This window comes from Eptatretus burgeri, chromosome 13 (assembly GCF_056783735.1).
Source record: "Eptatretus burgeri isolate ZD-2024b chromosome 13, Ebu_testis_v1, whole genome shotgun sequence".
Taxonomy (NCBI): domain Eukaryota; kingdom Metazoa; phylum Chordata; class Myxini; order Myxiniformes; family Myxinidae; genus Eptatretus; species Eptatretus burgeri.
The window spans coordinates 23,403,469-23,421,996 of NC_140973.1; the positions used below are offsets into that span (position 1 = coordinate 23,403,469).

Sequence of the window (18,528 nt, forward strand, 5' to 3'; positions counted from 1 at the left end):
TCAGAATAAAATCCTGTTTATCATCACATTCATACAAAGCCCTTAATTGCAATCTGAGACATTTTATGCTCATTTGTCGAGCTTTATTCAAACTCGACCACATATTTGTGCATCCTACAACTTCCAGGCACTGTTCTCAAGTACCACGTCTTGCCTCGCTCGCAAGTACCACGGCCCATTCCCAAGTACTATGTCTCTCGCTCCAAGTACCATGTCTCATCTCGCTCCAAGTACCATGTCTCTCACTCCAAGTACCATGTCTCTCACTCCAAGTACCATGTCTCACCTCGCTCGCAAGTACCCCATCTCGCCTCGCTTGCAAATACCAGGCCCCATTGCCAAGTACCAATACTCACTCCACATACCACGTCTCGCAAGTACCAAGCCTCACTCCACATACCATGTCTCGCCTCACTCGCAAGTACCCCATCTCGCCTCGCTTGCAAATACCAGGCCCCATTGCCAAGTACCAATACTCACTCCACATACCACGTCTCGCAAGTACCAAGCCTCACTCCACATACCAAGTCTCGTAAGTACCAATCCTCACTCCACATACCATGTCTCGCCTAGCTCGCAAGTACCCCATCTCTCCTCGCTTGCAAATACCAGGCCCCATTGCCAAGTACCAATACTCACTCCACATACCACGTCTCGCAAGTACCAAGCCTCACTCCACATACCAAGTCTCGTAAGTACCAATCCTCACTCCACATACCATGTCTCGCCTAGCTCGCAAGTACCCCATCTCGCCTCGCTTGCAAATACCAGGCCCCATTGCCAAGTACCAATCCTCACTCCACATACCACGTCTCGCAAGTACCAAGCCTCACTCCACATACCAAGTCTCGTAAGTACCAATCCTCACTCCACATACCATGTCTCGCCTAGCTCGCAAGTACCCCATCTCGCCTCGCTTGCAAATACCAGGCCCCATTGCCAAGTACCAATCCTCACTCCACATACCACGTCTTGCAAGTACCAAGCCTCACTCCACATACCACGTCTCGTAAGTACCAATCCTCACTCCACATACGTCTCGCCTCGCTCGCAAGTACCACGGCCCATTCCCACGTACCATGTCTCTCGCTCCAAGTACCATGTCTCGCCTCGCTCCAAGTACCACGTCTCTCCTCACTCACAAGTACCATGTCTCGCCTCGCTTGCAAGTTCCCCATCTCGCCTCGCTTGCAAATACCAGGCCCCATTGCCAAGTACCAATCCTCACTCCACATACCACGTCTCGCCTCGCTCGCAAGTACCACGGCCCATTCCCAAGTACCAATCCTCACTCCACATACCACGTCTCACAAGTACCAAGCCTCACATGGCTGCGCAACATTAACTCCATATTAATTAAATTATAATTTAAATTTGGGGGCAGTGCAAGGGAGGGGAAGGATTGTAATATCGGTCTGTTTGATATTAATGGGTACTAGGGGAGGCGAGGGCAGGTGAGGGGGAGGTAGTTTGTGGGGGTGGATGAGTGGGGATGACAACAGAAAGGCAAGAACAGAAAATCACCAGGGGCATCGCCCCCTCCCTTACCCAGGCAACGTTCCCAAGAGGCGGATAAGCGGATCATGCTTATTGTGAATGACCCCATCGACCTGTTCCCTGCGTCATGACGAGTGACAAGTGGACCAGCGAGAGGTCGGGTCAGGGCTACGCGAGTTCTGTGAGTACGCGATGTCCGAGCGAACCGCGGCTGGACGCCATTAGAGCAAAGGGTGATTCGATATAATCAGACGGTTGGCGTGAACCAGCGGCACGCACGAACCCCGTACCCGATGGCGTCAGCGACGACCTCCCACAGCTCGCTGCGTGACGTCATTCGTGCGTCACTCGCGAGGTCCGGAATGACGTCATTCGCGTCTTTATTTAAAACAGACGGCGCGAGTGATAAGTATCAAAAAGCCGTGTGAACCATGATGGCGTCGGAATTTGATGCCGGGAAATCAACTTTGGAGCGTTTATCTTTCCCTTTACTTACAGTTAATATTCAACGAGCGTTTTTAATACGTGGACTTGGTTAGTTATGGTTTTACACAAAACAGAGCTTGTTGTGATTATTACAACCCCACAATCGATTGTTATAAAGAGATATTAATAATTTATTATTATTATTATTCAAATATTGATTCATTTTGATAAACACAGATCAATATAATAATAATAATAATCTATCTATAATTCCAGCAATCTCTGTGTGTCTGTCTGTGACCGCTGTTTCTCGACAACCACTGGTCCGATCTAATTGAAACTTGCCAGCTATATTGCTGGGGACCTGAGGATGTGCCTTTTCAAGGTTTGATATTAATCGGACAAGTGCTTCCCAAGTTATGGCCATTTATTTACCAAACCAATAACAGGACACGGTGCTATTACGTCACAATTGACGGCACAATTATTCTTCTTCATTTGATATGACGTCACAATTGACGCTGGGGACCTGAGTATGTGCCTTTTCAAGGTTTGATATTAATCGGACAAGTGGTTCCAAAGTTATGGCCATTTATTTACCAAACCAATAACAGGACACGGTGCTATGACGGCACAATTATTCTTCTTCATTTGATATGACGTCACAATTGACGCTAGGGACCTGAGTATGTTCCTTTTCAAGGTTTGATATTAATCGGACAAGTGGTTCCAAAGTTATGGCCATTTATTTACCAAACCAATGACACGACATGGTGCTATGACGTCACAATTTTTTATTTTTTTATTTTTTTGCACGTCTGGCCACGCACGTACGGGCACGCACTAGTAATAATCTATATTATTTCCGTTAACGTCTGCGCGTAATTTGACGTTTCTCCTCCGAAACTGCCGGACGGATTGTCGCCATTTTCGTCATGGGGGTGCTCTGTGGTCTAATGTACAACATGGGCTGTGTGAGATCGCGCCACACGGACAGGTTTGGGAATTTTTTGCGATTTTCTAATTTTTACATTCGTTTGCATGGCGACGTGTGACGTCACCGCTGAGAGGCGTAATGACGTCATGACATCATCGGTCATTCGCTGACGTCATTACGTCTGTCGTCGAGTAATGCCACTCCGAGAAAACAGCGTCTACAATGTAAAACCCTCTTCTGCACGTGCTGACTACTTCAGAAGGTGATTTTGACACAAAAAATGTAACAAGAAACATTGTATGTAAAAAAATTCTTAAAATCACATTGTGAACACGGGATATATCGACGTCCGAACGAACCCTCACTGTGGAAACTTCGCGCGTTGCGCGGGTTTTGGCTTGTAATAATAATAATAATAATAATAATAATTGTACACAGATCATTTGATAAACACCAGACCAATTCGGTGAAACATTACACACTTAATTATTATTCTGCACCCGTGAGTGAGGAAACTCGTCGATCCTCATGTGCTGTGTGAGGACAGTGCGGACAACGAGGCCGTTGCTATGGGGATAACGATTAGGCTGTGGCGGCAGGGAGCTTCCATTCCTTGTATAAACGATCGGTTTCCTCAAATAAATTAACCAAACGTGCACATAGTTTTATTCAGCTCTCCACTGGAAAGCCGTATTCGTCTCAGAAGAACCAAACATTTGTCTATAATGAATAGCGTCCTACAGTTCTCGTCGTCAACGGGAGTTATTTATAACTTACTTACAGGAGCGCCATTGGTTGATGATTGTCACGTGATACTTATCTGGCACGCCCAGTTCCCGACATGGCCTTCCCGGCGCGAGCGCAATCGTCTTGACCATTTCCGGATCCCGTTATAGTTTAGATTACTGACGGTCTCCCACGGGCGGCGGTCATCGTTGAGGTGTGGTTTTATTAACGGCGATAGTTGTGTTTTTCGAATCTGTTTCCTTTTTTTGTGTCCTTGTGAGTTTTCATTTTTTAAAGTGGAATATTCTCAAACATCCCCGACCCCACACCCCACCGTGCTCCCTCGCGTGGTCGAGTTGGCAAGTCCTACCTGTGCACCCGCTTCCCCTCTTTCTTTCTTTCTTTTCTACTTTCATGTTTCAGTGACACGTACCAGGTGAGCAACAGGACAATTGTTATCTCTCTTACATGGTTTGAACCTTTGTATGGTCTACCTTCCGGACATGGCGGGAGTGCTTTAATTTACCAGAGTTATTACATTCTACCTCCGGATCCTCACAACGGCATCCTGCGTGGGAAAAGGTGTGTGTGCGTGCGTGTGCGTGCGTGTGTGTGCGCGTGTGCGTGTGCGTGTGCGTGCGTGTGTGTGTGTGTGTGTGTGTGTGTGTGTGTGTGTGTGTGTGTGTGTGTGTGTGTGTGTGTGTGTGTGTGTGTGTGTGTGTGTGTGTGTGTGTGTGTGTGTGTGTGTATGTATATATATATATATATATATATATATATATATATATATATATATATATATATATATATATATATATATATGTGGGTGTGTCTGTCCATATATATATATATATATATATATATATATATATATATATATATATATATATATATATATATATATATATATACATATATGTGGGTGTGTCTGTCCATATATATATATATATATATATATATATATATATATATATATATATATATATATATATATATATATATATATATATATATATATATATACATATATGTGGGTGTGTCTGTCTGTTTATATATATATATATATATATATATATATATATATATATATATATATATATATATATATATATATATGTGCCTCCTGGATGAGGAATGACGCAGGCACAGCCTCGGACCCCTCTGCGAGTGTCTCGATGGTCTAGACTGAGTGGCACGCTCTCTGGGGGTCTTGAGCTGTGAATGACCAATGGATGGGTGCTCTGCACTGGGCATTCCCACTCTAATAGTGCTGGGATGTAAGGCAATATTGGTTCTGACTTGTACAGGTAGTCCTCTGGCCCACCTGCTGCGTGGGTCTTGCACATGCGCTGTTGAGTCGAGATAGCATACGTGGCTATGCCATGTTTGTAAAACCTGTGTTCGAGGCTTGACATAGCACACGTGTGTTCTCCATATGGAGGTGTAATGAAATGACAACGGGGTAATTTAAGTTGAACATAGATGGGAGATTGGAAGAAGAGAGAGACGAGGCTGAGTGTGACAGGATTCTAGTGAGACATTCAATTCTGATAGATGCTAATTGGTGTTGACAAATACTTCTGTTGTATTATATTCTATATTATACTATATAGCCATTATATTATATTATATCAGACGACCCGTGAACCCGTTGGGTCCCTGTTATGACAGCGGTTGATGAAAAAAAAAAAAAAAAAAAAGATAGCTCCAGCGAACTATACCACTGAGGTTGTTTGCATTGATCAAATACTACCTAAGAGTACTTGACTGAATCGGGAATTGATTTTTTTTTTTGTTGTTGCTCGATTTGAATGAAACTTGATACTGCACACCGCAGGAGAATGGTGAGTAAGGTAGCCCAAAATTTTTTGCACTATCGTGTACCGTTTTGGCTGTATTTCAGGAACATAAATACATACAAACAAGATGAGAGTTTTAGTAATACAAGCCGGTAGGCGGCGATGGGTCGCCGAGCATGGAAACTATAAGATATAGAGCAAAATGGATGTCATATAGCGGATAGGGAATAACCTTAAGATTATGCATATCAAATCTCATCCAGTTCCATCTACTGATAACTACTCGGTATCCATTTGAATGAAAAGTACCGAAAATGCGGTTTGAAATCGGAAATCCCCAAAGTTCGAGGGGGTGCTGTGGGTGAACAAAGATCTAAATCGAAAATCCGGCTCGGTCGTTTGTGCACAATGTATTTCAGACGATTAGTGTGAATTTTCATGACCATCCGACCATAACCCTAGGGGGAGTAGCATTTGCCGCGAAGGCACCTCCAGCTCTCGCATATTTTCGATTTTTGCACCAATTGACCTTTGACACCTGACCTAAGCGAAATCGGTCAATATGTCCTGAGGCAAGGTTGTAGTACTCATTGAGTCCCATGAACCTGCAAAGTTTTATTCGTATCGATGCACTCACCTGGTCGCTTCAATTTCGCCAATTTTCGCGCATACCCTAATTGTAGGGGGTGCTGCGGGTAAAGTATTCCATATATATATATATATATATATATATATATATATATATATATATATATATATATATATATATATATATATATATATATATATATATATATATATATATATATCACAAAACCCGGAATATATTTGATAGAGCATCACCTGTAGATCATTCGTGCCAAATTTCATAAACCTACATGGGATAATGGCTTTCGGAATTGATTTCGCGTGAACGGCAGGGCCGGATTTAGGGCAGGGCCCACAGGGCCTTGGCCCGGGGCCCCGCGCCTCCCAGGGGCCCCGCGCAAACGCAAAGATTACAAGAAATTCTGCTATTTTCCCCCTTTTGTTTGTTTGTGAAAAAAAAATCTAGTTCGTTTGTGTAAATGGTCAGTGAATCACAAAACAAATACTCAATATCCCTGTTAATTTGGCATCTGTTTGGTTATGTTTATCATTTATTTTACATCTGTTTGGTTATATGGAGATAGCTTTGTGGGTATACCTGTCAATGTTTGTCACGAACTGTACGGGAGAATGATCATTCTCTAAATTGAAAAGGATCAAGAACTATCTGCTTGGTACGATCGGCCAATATAGTTTGGCATTGCTGGCCATACTGAGTGCTGAACACTAACTATTCAGGAGAGTAAGCACACGCGAAACAATTGAGGACTTTGCACGAATCGAAGCCAGGAAGAAGCTAAAATATTCTGTAGGTTTTTAACATCTCGCAAATATATTGTAGCAATTACCCCAAAGTGTGCAATAATGCAATCATATCTGCAAAAACGACAAAAAAAAGCTTTCTACATTGAGATTTGAGATGATACTGTTACGGCTGTGGAAATTCGCAAACCACCATTCAGGGCCCGTAGGTGAGATATCTCGAAGTACATGTGTAGTTAGCCCAAACCCGTTGTATAGAGGGAATTTATGTGATTCATCCAGGCTGCGACGCTTTGAGTTAGCCATTTTTCTGTTCTATCTTTATTTTGAACCAACCACGTCTCAACCGCCATCACACAACAACTACTCCACCGCCACCATCTACGCTCCCACATCACCACACCACCACCATTCCCAAACAGCACCATAATCATCAAACCACCACCGAAAACCCTCCACCACCTTCACCTCTCTCCTTCTACGGCCATTCCCACACCACGTGTGAACACTGAACGTCGGGCTGTCTCGGGCCCGTTCGGCGATTGGTGCCGAACGCACCGAGCCGCGAGCGCGAATAGCGGCCTTTCCGAGGGGAAATTCGGATCAAAAACGCTACACGCCCACTTTTCCTCCGTCCAATTAGCGAGCGCGGGGCGGCTTGGCCCCGCCTCCAGGCGCGTGTGTGTGAAGTCGATATATGCAAATTCTAGGATCAGGGGAGGTTCACGTCCCCGTTTCCTCCGACCAATGGGCAAGCGTGGCTCCGCCCCCGAGGTCATTCTGATCCGAATATTTGCATACTGGCTTTTCCTGCCTGCCTATAAAAAGGCGAGCGCAAGGTGAAAAGAGTGGCAGAGTCGAGTCGGTCGGATGAGGAGAGTACGGAACTGAGAAGAGTTGAGTTCGGGAGTTGCCTGAAGAGGGTCGTCGAGAAGTGGCTGTTAGGGAGGCGTTGCGTTGCGTTGGTGAAGTCGAGGCGAGTGTGCGCGGTGGAACTGCAGGCAAGGGAGCTCGGGTCCGAGGCGAGAAGGATGGCGACGAGGTTACGGTGTGGGGGATCGCTCATCTCGTCGCGGGACCCAAGCCAGCCAGCCATCCCCCTCCCCCAGGGCATCAACAATTCCCCTTTTCCCCCGCGCTGAGATAGTTCAAAAGGGGGGCCCCATTCCCACCCCACCCCATATGTTGTGCCAAGGAGCACGGAGTCGGGGCACAGCCGCGCGGCCACATTTGCGGCTCGCCCACCAACGCGTCACGAGGACGCGGGTAGGACCCCCCCCCCCGGTCTCCCGGACCTGGCCGCTCCTCTAGGTCCCGCGCACATTTTGCCCACAGGCCTGTCTGTCTCCTTGTCTATGAGGGTGGCTTCTTTCCTTTGCTTTTGTTTAAATGTGTGTTGGCGCCGTCTGCGAAGTAAAGCTGTATAAGTGTTGCCGTGTGTGCGCGTAGTCGGTATTAACTCTGCGTCGTTGTTGCTTTTTTGTTTTGGTTGCTTTATGTGCATTTTGACTGTATGGCTGTATATACGTGCTTTCCGTGTGCCGGGAAATAAATGTGCATTGTGTGAACTGTGCCCGTTTCGCTTCGTCTCCTTCCTTTAAATTGACTCTCCATCCTGCTTCACGTAAAGGGTTCGTAGTGGGTGCAAAACGCCCGGTAAATAATCTGAACTGTCAAGGTCGACGATAACACCGCTCGGTTATCACGATAGTACGGAACAGGCGAGGTACGATTGCCCGGTTTACCATCCGCGTGGGTACTTGGGTAGGTCGAGTTTGGTGAACAACCCTATCCTACGCGGGTGGCCGATTTGGCACGATTGTGGGGAGGTCGAAAGGCCCACCCGTCACTGGCTCCGGGCGATAGTTCCTGGAGGGTCACGACTGAATTGTCCGTCCGGTGGGCGACGTGCCGCGATTCGAGTTACGTGGCCGTTCTCACGCCGGCGGGCGCAAATTCGCAACGATACCATCACGTTTTGGTTTTGCGATTATTTTCTCTGTTCCGTTGTTTTCATTCATCGTGGTGTTTCTTGTATATAAACTTTTTTTACTAGTAGTTTCTGAAATACATGTATTTACACACAAACCGTGGTTTTTTTTTTCTTTTGCCCAGCCTAGGTTGGTGCATTTATATATGGATACTTTTATAAGCATATATGAAGTAAAAATGGCTGCAGTCCTGAGGGGGCCCCGCATACTTCTAGGGCCCAGGGCCCCACAACGCATAAATCCGGCCCTGGTGAACGGTACCGATTTTGAAGGTTTTTCGGTTGTTGCTGGGGAACCAAAGCGTTCCTAGCAACCATCACAATTTCCAAAGCACTAGGTCATAAGATGTACCTACCACTCGAGTTTGGTCAAAATCCGCCCACGTTTCCTACCAATTATGCTGATGACAAACGAACAAACATCCAAACAAACAGACAGAATTACTGACAATAAGGGTCACCTATTTCGGCGACCCAATACAGATAATCACTTTCAATGACTCCCTTAGCTATGCTTATGATAAAATATTTTCAAATGTCTTTCATTAATATGCAATTTGCTGTGTTAATGATATTAATTTATGATTGTCCCACTTTCATTTCCCTTCAACATGATCTCTCAATGCATTGACTTGTCTCTTGCAAAACAATTTGATTGTCCCAGGATCTCAACATGTGATGTACATCTTAGACGGTGTGTTTGTGTCTCCTGAGCCCCCCAAAGTGCTCTATCACATATTGGCCACATCGTGGTTCATCCTTGAGTTCCTAAAGAGTCAACTACGATGTTGACTCGTCGTATTAATAGAACAGGCAGAATAGGGCCATTAATGTGCTCGATGAAGATTTTTATTGTCCTTGGTCACTTCTTCCATAAGTTTTTAACCCAAATCCCTCATGCTGCATCCTTCAGTCACAGATTTGAACCTCTCATCTCTGGTATACTATTGCTGTGTCTTCACCATAAGACCATTTCTGTATTCTCTTGCATAAAAATTATTCTTCAGGTCATCCTTGGTGAATCCACAATCTTTAACGGCCACAATTGTATTTGGCCACAATATGGTCTCGAGGTATGTTTTACTTATGGGTGGCGTCTTCCTAGATTTTGATTGGTACATCATGAAAAGTTCGATAAGCTTTTCTTTAAATGTGGTTCATTACTTTGTTGTGCATAAATTTATTCACTTGCAACAATTTTTGGATCTGTTTTATTACGATCATTATTATTATTAAATAACTCGTGGATACTCCTGCCCTGAGGGCCCTTCTCTTCCCACTCTCGATGGGCAATGTGCTGCGACACATTCTTGGAAATGAGTTTCCCATCCTACCTATTGACCTTCGTCTCGGAGTAGTTCCCAGGCAAACTGATAGGAAGAATGGTCCACCACCACGGATAAATAATCCTAATAACTTGTGAGAAATCCGAAGTCAAAAATAATTATTTTATTTTATTTTATTTTGTGGAAAACCTAAGAAGGGACTCGGACTAATTAATTTTTCAGAAGGATTAACCCATAAGATTTCCCTGAAAATTTGGTGTACATCACCCCAAGGGTCTTGGTGGAGCTACCATTCAAACATACAGTCTGCTCTGTTTTATATATTTAATTAGATGTAAAATGTTAATGAACTTGGTGTTTTGTTGCCTCCATTTGGTTTTCTTAGTCCTAAATGTTAGATGCTATAATCTTGAGGCCCTCTCAATGTCGTCGTCAGTGTGTGTGGATTGGTTTATGGTCACGATCGGCATGATATTGTTACCTCTGCCACTGAAGATGGACAGAGGTTATGTTTTCAACCCAGACTGTCTACTTGTCTGTGAACAGGATATCTCAAAGGTGTCAACTGATTCAGATGAAATTTGGTGGGCAGTTTGGGTATGTTACCAGGACAAATTGGTTCGATTTTAATAAAGATTCGGATCCGGATACGAGAAATTTTAAATTTTTTTTTTGTGATTTTTTCACCATTGAGAGATGTGACCAAAACGATATACAGTATATAATGATATCTCAAAAAGTTGTGGCCGAGTAATGACAAAACGAGGTGGATGAGGTGATTGGGTGACGAGAACAAGCCGATTCGATTTTGGTTCAGGTCCGGCCGGATCCACATCCGTCTCGTCGGTGAGATGCAAAACGTAAACGGCTCAACCTGGTGGAGGTATGCACTCTACCGAGTGCCGTTCTAATTAATATTGCCTTCATTTGTTTATTTTCCTGATTTATTTTATTTTGTTGACGAGGATATTATCCAGCTTACCTGCATACCCCTTCATGATTTATTGACGATCATATTTTGGGGGTGAAACACTTGTCTTATCATACGTTGGTTTTTCCAGTCGAAGAGATTACTAAAACAATGGTACCTCCATTTAGCTTGATGCTTAGACTTCATCAAGAATGCCTTGAACCAAATCAAATGAAATGGCCCATTGTGGATGCAATGAATCGACTCTTTTATCTTTGCAAGTTGAAGTCCACCATTAACAAAACAACTTTTGCACATTCCAATTAAATAACTGACCAAATACAGCATTGGAGTATCATGAGGATCCTGGATAATATTCAGGTTTTGACTGCTACTCCTCTACCCTCAAACCCATCCAGGTGCATCATTATCTATATCCTTGTGTAAAATGTGTCAACCATTCAAGGATTAACTTCATCATAGGTTACCCTGGGATACCACCAACACAGCTATGGTGTGTGAGAGTTTAAGGTAGGAAGAACCCCTCCCTCCACCCCTTCCTGGGGCCCATCCTCACCTCTGCCAGCCATAAAAAAAACTAACTTGTGCAGTCTGATTACACAAGTTTAATAAGTCCCAAAAGGCATTGATTTCCACAAGTAGACATTCACATCTACCTGAGTCACGTGGGGCAGCCTCGTGCTTGCAATTGAAGAACTTTGCATGTGTCCAGTCCATGTGAAATATAGCCAATCCATTTTTGACATCTTAAATCCCATTCCCTTCCCTTTTTATAAAGAGAAATACTTTTCTAAAGATCATTTCTCGGAAATGGCGTCATCTGGAGTTGTGTTAAAGCTGGGTTAGATGGCAAGCTGAGTCCATCCTGGAGTTTTTGCTTACTTGTTTAAGGATCTTGTGTGACAAGTTTCTGAGCAGATAAAGATTCTGCAAGAGGAAACTTTCTCTTTATTGTCATTGAAAGCATTTTTGACGTAATTTATGCCCATTTGTTGCGACTAACTTCTTTCCAATAAATACGAACAACCAGGTGATTAAAAAGGGGATCAACCATGGAAAGGGCCAATTGAGCAAGTTAACAAAAAGGCCAAACTTTGTAGAAGCTCAAAAGTTAAATGTGAGACATTTGGGGCTAACCTGGCTCCATTGTAATTTATAACTCCAAACTTTGACAGAGTTTTGGTCATGGAACAAAGTTAGCCCCTCCTTGCTTAGTAAAGCTTTCAGCATCAGCAAACTTCACCTTTTATTGATGTCACATCAGTCTGTGTGCAATTTTTAAAATTACCCCACACACCCACAAAGTGAAATGCAGGGTTAAGCAATCAGTTGTCTCTGTCTGTCTGTCTGTCTGTCTCTGTCCAATAAATGTCAGTTTATGATCGAGAACAACTTTATTTCAATTAAATGTTGTATTTTGAGCATGACTTGGAAAGCAAACCTGTAGTTTTGCAGTACTTTGCCTCTGAATTCGTTCCGATCACACGTACGCAGAGAGGAGTGATATTTTTATGTTTATGTATACATAGATGTATATATAAATTTATTTTACTCTGCCTGCCTGGCAGTCAAACAAAATTTAAAATCCTTTGACACAGGAAACTTACTGTTTTTAAGGATGTCACAAAGGACACAAATAACAGGCATGAAAAACTAATGTAAGGTGGTGTATACGATACTGCGTCAATGGTGGTAAACTTTAGGAATAATTTTTTTATTTTATTTTAAATACGACCTTTAAAATTCTTATTTTATTAGCCTGTGCCCCCACACAACAGGAGACAGGATTTTGCAATTGTGTGTGTCCTTGTCCAGGCTATATATATATATATATATATATATATATATATATATATATATATATATATATATATATATATATATATATATATATATATATATATATATATATATATATATATATATATATATATATATATATATATATATATATATATATATATATACGCGTGCGATCGGCCACGTAACTCGAATCGCGACACGTCGCCCACCGGATGGACAATTCAGTCATGACCCTCCGGGAACTACCGCCCGGAGCCAGTCACGGGTGGGGGTTTAACCTCACCATGATCATGCCAATTGCCCACCCGCGCAGGATAGGGTTGCTCGCCAAATTCGACCTACCTAAGTACCTGCGCGAGTGGTCGACCGGGCGATCGTACCTCGCCGCAGCTCGACTTCGGACACGAACCGCTTAACTGGTTCGTTCTGTGCTGCAGAGATAACCGAGCGGAGTTATCGTCGACCTCGACGGTTCGGATTATTTACCGGGCGTTTTAAACCCACTATCGATCCCTTACGTGATGCAAGATGGAGATTCAATAAAAGGAAGGAGACGAAGCAAAGCGGGAAACAGTTCAACAGGCAATGCACATTTATTTACACACGGAAGCACGTATTTTACAGTCATACAAAAATGCACATATAACAGTTAAAACAATAAAAGCAATGCAGAGCTACAACCGAATAAAAGCAAAGGTTTATTTACATGCACTTAAACAGTTTCTACTTTACAAGACACGGTGCCACAGCATGCATTCAACCCGAAAGAAAGAAAGCCACCCTCATAGGCAAGGAGGCAGACAGGTCCGTAGACCAAATGTACGTGCATCCTGGAGGATCGGCCAGGTCCACAAGACCGGGGAGGTCTTACCCGCATCCTCGTGACTCGATGGCGGCAAGCCGCAATGTTCGTGCAGCTGCGCCCCGACTCCGTGTCCTGGCGTGGTCGGCGAGTCCTCTCCGGCGTGCTCCGTGCGAGGGGTCTTGTTGGCACCACGTTTAGGGTGGGGGATGAATGGGGCCCCCCCGGCACTACCTCAGCGCGAATGGGGGGGGTGGAAATCGCTGATGCTCAGGGAGAGGGGTATGGCTGGCTGGCTTGGATCCCGCGATGAGACGAGCGACCCCCACACCGCAACCTCGTTGCCGTCCGCCATCTCCCCTGCAACTCCTCTGCAACTTCTCTCCAACTCTTCTCGAACTCCTCCCAGCTCAACTCCGCACTCAAGTTCCCCCGAACTCCTCTCGAACTCCTCCCAGCTCAACTCACGTGCGTGAGTCGCCTTACGCTCGCATCTTTATAGGTCTCAGGAGGAGCCCATATGCAAATATTCTGATCAAAACGCGATTGGAGGCGGGGCCACGCCACCCTCCGCTCAGCCATCGGTCGGGCAGAAAGGGGGCGTGAAGCATTCCTGATCCGAATTCTGCTTGTGGAGAATCCACGTTCATCGTGCTTGGAGGCGGGGCTATACCGCCCGACGCTTGCCCATTGGATGGAGAAAAAGGGGCGTGAAGCCTTCTGGATCAGAATTCTCCCTTGGAAAGGCCGCCATTCGCGCTCGCGGCTCGATGCGTTTGGCACCGATCGCCGAATGGGCCCTAGACAGCCCGACGTTCAGTGTTCACAGGTGGTGCGGTTGGTAGTTGGGGTGGTCGTGGTTGTTGTGATGGTGGCATGGTTGGTGTTGTGGTTAAGGTGGTTGTTGTAATGGTGGTTGAGACGTGGTTGGTTCAAAATAACGACGGAAAAGAAAAACGGCTAAAAGCGTCGCAGCCCGGATGAATCGCACATATTCCCTCTATACAACGGGTTTGGGCTAACTACACATGGACTTATCGATATATCTCACCTGCGGACTCTTTATGGTGTAATGCGAATTTCCACAACCGTAACAATGTATATATATATATATATATATATATATATATATATATATATATATATATATATATATATATATATATATATATATATATATATATATTAACTATTTCAGCTTTTGTCATTGAATTTTAAAGAAACCTTTATTATGAGAATATGGAGAAAATGATTTAAAATTGGGTCAAAATGTGAACGGGCAAAGCCGTAGTGACTATAAATAGCCCTTATCGCCTGTCACAGCTCGTCAAGTGCAAGACTTCCCATAATCACTTCTGTGTTTTTTATTTATTTATTTACCGTTTAGCTTCAGTGTGTTTGTTCAGACCATAACATTTTTACCAATTGACCTTTTGTTATCAAATCCTCAAGGAGCCTTTATTATGAGACCATGGAGAACACAAATGAAATTGTACAATTTTATTTTAAAGTCGTTTTCATCAAGTTTAGTTGGCGTACAAAGCGGACGCGGCCAGGCTTTGCATTTTGAGATGCTTTCTAGTTTCAATTGATTTGTATACTTGAACACTGGAACACAAATTGCCTTATTTCCCCTTCCAAAAACCCTCCATTTTGTAGTACTTGGGTATGCTAAATAAGGTGGTGTCCAAGTCACTGCCTCAACGGTGGTAAACTTCTTGATTTTAATATATTTATTAATTTTTTTATACGACCTTTAAAATCATGATTTTGTATTCATTGAATTTTATACTTGAACAATGTGTGGGGTAAGGTGTTCAATGAACTCTAGTTTCTTCTGTTCTAAGGCTCGTGGAAGTGTCTTTTCCCAAATTCCTTGCAAGACGCGGACACCAGTTGACATTGGTGTACTTGCTCCAATGGCCCTTTTTCCCACAAATTACCAAGATCATGGGCATTGCATACATTAACACAGTATGTTGGATTTGAATCTGGCATACCAGAATCATGAGCTATAAATGTCCTCCACTTGGACTGCCAAACAGGTTATTTTCTCCTTAGTTGCTCTGTTCACTGCAGAGACATCTCAAATGTGGCGTTGGCACTTTAAATGATTTGGGCGGTCGTGTCATTTCCCCCAAAGATCACCTGCCCTGTGTTTTTCTGATGTTTTAAAAACAACCCGATAATCAAGTTCAGTGTTCTCCGTCGTCTCTGAATGTGTGCACATGACTTGTGTGACGGCTCTTCCATGAGCCTTGTACCTTGTACATGTAGGAAAAAAACGAACAACAAACCAAATCGATAATCGTGATAATCCTGCTCTGTCCCCTTCCTCTGTTCATCATTTGCTGTGCTGTAGTTGGTTGTGAATTTCTTGGAATTTATCCTGAAATGCACCTGTGGTGATGTTTTCTGAACTGTCCTTAACCGCCCAAGATTGCAATCTTAATTTTGTTGACGGAAGACTTTTGTTGCAAAATATTTTGTCCCCTTGTCTCGAAGCCTTGCCATTTCATTAAACGTAATTTGTGTGGCCGACTCTGTGCTCCGGATTTACTTTGTTTGTGATATTTTGTTGTTTTTGGTGCTCTCAATGTGACGTATGTTTGATTTGATGTTAATGATGCGATTTGAGTGTTTGCGTTTGAAACCCAACACGTCACCTTCATTACACGTATGCCTGATGAAGATATCAGAATAATGTAAATATATGTATTTTTTTTGGATGTACTATGTAGCCTATGGCGCTTTTTGGTTTTGAAAACTGCTGCTGGCAGGCTGTGCCGTTGTCACGGATTGAAGGTTGTGTGAGCTGTATTGCTGCTGTTTTATTAAAATTGTTGTGAAGGATGTTTGCCTCTGATAAGATAAATCGTGACATTGGTTGCTTGTACATGACTTGATCATCAACATGATGAATTAATCAAACCTTGCGTTGCCTTCTTCAGTGGCAAAATTTGTTATCTGTGAAGGCAGCAATTCCAGCTGAAAACTGCTTGCTCGTCTGCCGATAGAGCCCTTGGAAAACGTGCTCCAAGCTGCGACTGTTTTGGCTTTTTGAAAGACACCGACGTGGCAAAGACTAAATGTGTTTTTATGACGACGACCATGCATCATTATACAAATGTTCTCCCTTTATTTTATTATCTCATATGCGGCTGGGAGTGTGGCTGTGCCACCGATGCAGTGCCCCCTCTTACCAGTAAGCGGGTACTCATTTTGACGGGCTGAGTTAACCCACCTGGTGTTGTGTAACGAAACTGCAGGGGCTCAAACTCAAGACCCTTAGATCTTGTGCCAACACCAGGCTAGTATTCTCCCTGAAACGGTACTATTATAGCTTACAGGATGTTTGAATGAGATTGCGGTTGTGCTTTGAACACGTTGCCGACGCGAGTGACATAATATGTGAATACTTAAAACATGATGACGCAGAATCTCTCTAATATACATCCCATTACTGGAGAAGTTTGAGGAAACGGTTAGTGGTGCTTGTTTATGGTGTTGGTGAGAAAAGTGAAGTGAAAACAAATTCAATGAAAAAGAGAATTATTTGAACCGATAATTATCGAATTCTTCCTGATCTGCATCTGTGTGTGAAAAATGCAAGCGCAAACAACAATTATGGATTTTTAGTGCCAGTTAAATGCAAATGTGACATCAGAAGTTATTCGCAGTCGATTGTCGGTAAGACGTGGATACTTCCACAGAAGCTACTTGTAAATCCAGTGGAGTTATATTTGCTCCTTAATGGCCCCTTGTTTTCCACATCTGCGGATTACTACCGAGGTTGGTTGATGGTTGCTGTGGCAGAAAATTTTTGGTTAGCTTTTACATAAGTTTTTGATATCTACCACTAGCAAAAGTACCCGTCCCCGGTGACAGGAAAAATTTAAGATAATTTATCAATTTAAATTATTTCACGAACTTTAAAAAGGTTAATTGTTTTGCACTCTTTCTTTTCACTCCGATCTACTTATACCGCCCACTGCGGAATGGTGGTGCAACATCGGGCGGCATTGGATTTGTTTGAAAGAGGGCAAAATGTAGCTATTGTAAATTGTGTCACTCCCATGAAGATCTGTATTAAATCTACTTTAATCCAGATGTTCATTTTAATGGTTTTTTAAAAAAAAGATTACTGAAAGGGACAATTAAGTGACTGACGGCAAGAAAAGTTGAATGAAAATGCAAAATGACCAATCGGCAGTTTTTCAAACGCTGCGCGTGAAGCGGCCGGCGTGAACGGGACACAGTCAAATGCATAGACAAACAGGTTTCGCAACATACATACAAGATGAGCAAGCTATGAATGAAAAAGCAACACTTGTCAAAACCAAAATGGTGGCTGTGGCCACGTGTGCTGGGCAACTGAGATGTCATTGGGTTGTGACGCCGAGCATCAAACTAGTTGATTTCCACACAAGACTCTCTATGAATACAAAATTTGGTGAGATTGTCTTTTACATAGTTATGTGTTCAAGTGGTGCAGGGAGTTCTACAGCGGCAATGAATTGGTGAGCAATCTTAAGCATTCAAGCAACTGCTGCCACTCGAGCAAACGTCGATCATGCTGAATAGCTAAATTTGAGGAATCGTCAGATTACTGCATGTGCAATTCCAGAAGAATCGAACGTCAGTGTTGAAAGTATGGAAACGATCATCCACTGTCAGTTGAAATTGAGTGATGCCGTTGCAAGGTGGGTCCCAAAGGACCTCACGTTTGAGCAAAAGGCAACTTGTATGGTTACTGTAACAAAGCTCCTGTAACTCTACCAAAGGGATGGAGATGGTTTATTGAAGATTATTGACAGTTGATGAGACTTGGGGCCATCATTTTGTGCCGGAGTCCAAGGGAGCCAGCATTGAGCGGAAGAAATCGTGTTCCCCACCACCAAACAAAAACGTTTGTTGGAAAGCTTGTGACGATGGAGTTTTGGGACCTAAATGGTTTGATGGATGTATAGTACTGAAGTGA

At 43.4% G+C, this 18,528-nt stretch overlaps 1 protein-coding gene across 6 annotated transcripts in view; it reads left to right on the forward strand.

Annotated features, from left to right (window-relative positions):
• Positions 1-1,545: 1,545 nt before the first annotated feature.
• LOC147014067 (histone deacetylase 4-like) overlaps positions 1,546-18,528 on the forward strand; it is a 234,200-nt gene continuing 217,217 nt past the window's right edge. For 2 of the 6 annotated variants that reach the window (XM_085851686.1, XM_085851681.1), the window contains exon 1: positions 1,546-1,678. The gene's annotated coding sequence lies outside the window, so the exon portion shown is untranslated. Of the gene's footprint in view, positions 1,679-3,660; positions 3,801-3,850; positions 4,023-18,528 lie in introns of those variants that run through there. The other 4 variants (XM_085851679.1, XM_085851682.1, XM_085851680.1 and 1 more) reach the window with 2 other exon arrangements.